The sequence below is a fragment of the Gracilinanus agilis genome, chromosome 3 (assembly GCF_016433145.1).
Source record: "Gracilinanus agilis isolate LMUSP501 chromosome 3, AgileGrace, whole genome shotgun sequence".
NCBI lineage: Eukaryota > Metazoa > Chordata > Mammalia > Didelphimorphia > Didelphidae > Gracilinanus > Gracilinanus agilis.
Window position 1 is genome coordinate 165,962,775 of NC_058132.1, and position 1,663 is coordinate 165,964,437.

Here is a 1,663-nt window from a genome sequence, read left to right on the forward strand (position 1 = left end):
TTTGTACCCCAAAGAGATCATAGATAAACAGACTTGTATGAAAATATTTATAGCTGCGCTTTTGGTGGTGGCAAAAACCTGGAAAAGGAGGGTATGTCCTTCAATTGGGGAATGGCTAAACAAATTGTGGTATATGCTGGTGATGGAATACTATTGTGCTAAAAGGAATAATAAACTGGAGAAGTTCCAGGTGAACTGGAGAGACCTCCAGGAACTGATGCAGAGCAAAAGGAGCAGAGCCAGAAGAACATTGTACACAGAGACTGATATACTATGGTAAAATCGAATGTAATGGGCTTCTGTACCAGCAGCAATACATTGACCCAGGACAATTCTGAGGGACTTATGGTAAAGAACACTACCTAAATTCAGAGGAAGAACTGCAGGAGAGGAAACATATAAAAAAAAACAACTGCTTGAATGCATGGGTCGGGGTGGACTTGATTAAGGATGTGGACTCGAAACTACCACACCAATGCAACTACCAACAATTTGGAAATTGGTCTTGATCAAGGACACATGACAAAACCAGTGGAAATGTGCATCGGCCATGGGTGGGGGGAGTGCGGGGGGTGAAGGGGAAAGTAGGAGCATGAATCATGTAACCATGTTAAAAATGAATATTAATAAATGCTTAAAATTAAAAAAAAACAGAAGACACTTTTTCCTGGTCTGTGGAGTTTTCTGAAGAGGGCTGCAGGTATATGAATGTGGCAGAGCCATAGAAGAAGGCAATTGCTGCAATGTGGAGCTGCAGGTACTGAAAGCCTTGGATCTTCCTTCAAGAGGCCAGATATGAAGGATACTGTTGATGATACGGATGTAAGAGCTGACAATGGTAATGCTGGGAATGAGAATATTAAATACACTGAAGCTCAAGAGCACCACTTCATTGATGTAAATGCTAGAACAAGAGAGCTTCAAAAGGGAAAGGATTTCACAGAAGTAATGACTGATGTGGTTCTTACATAAGAGCACTCTAAGAATTCAGCTGGTGTGAACTGTGGCATCAACTAAGCCCAGCAGGTACACCCAAAACACAAGCCATAAGCAGACCCAATGGGACATGGTGACATTGTAAAGCAGGGGGTTACAGACATCATATGTCATCACTGCCAACATGTGGCACTCAGCTATAGCAAAAATAAGGAAGAAGTAGAGCTGAGTTATGCACTCAGGATAGAAGATGATGTTATACTCTGACACAAATTTCACCAGCATTTTGGGTGAGATTATAGTGGAGTGACAGAGATCAATGAAGGATAAGCTACTGAGTAAATAGTACATGGGGATGTGAAGGTGGGAACTGAGCCCAAACAGTATAATCATACCCAGGTTCCCCACCACAGTGACCACATAAATATAGGAATAGGAAGAAGAGGGGCAGCTGGATCTCTGGCCAGTCAGTTAGCCCTGAAAGCATAAATTCAGTCACTGGAGAGTTATTTCTCGTGGCCATTTTCTGGGACAGGATCTGTGGGGATAGGAAAGAAGTTATCACTTTAGCGAGACTCCCAATTATTACCCTACCCATCAGTGCCTCATGCATAAGAGTAGACTCATATCCCTGTTCTCTCTTAGTTCCTTTCAATCTAACTCTAACACAGCTGGACATCTAATAATTCTTCAAAACTCAAAATTTGGTGTGCATGCTATGCCTAAC

The 1,663-nt window shown here is 42.1% G+C and overlaps 1 pseudogene; it reads right to left on the reverse strand.

Moving 5' to 3' along the window:
• Positions 1–640: 640 nt before the first annotated feature.
• LOC123238948 lies at positions 641–1,459 on the reverse strand (annotated as a pseudogene).
• Between the last annotated feature and the right edge of the window lie 204 nt (positions 1,460–1,663).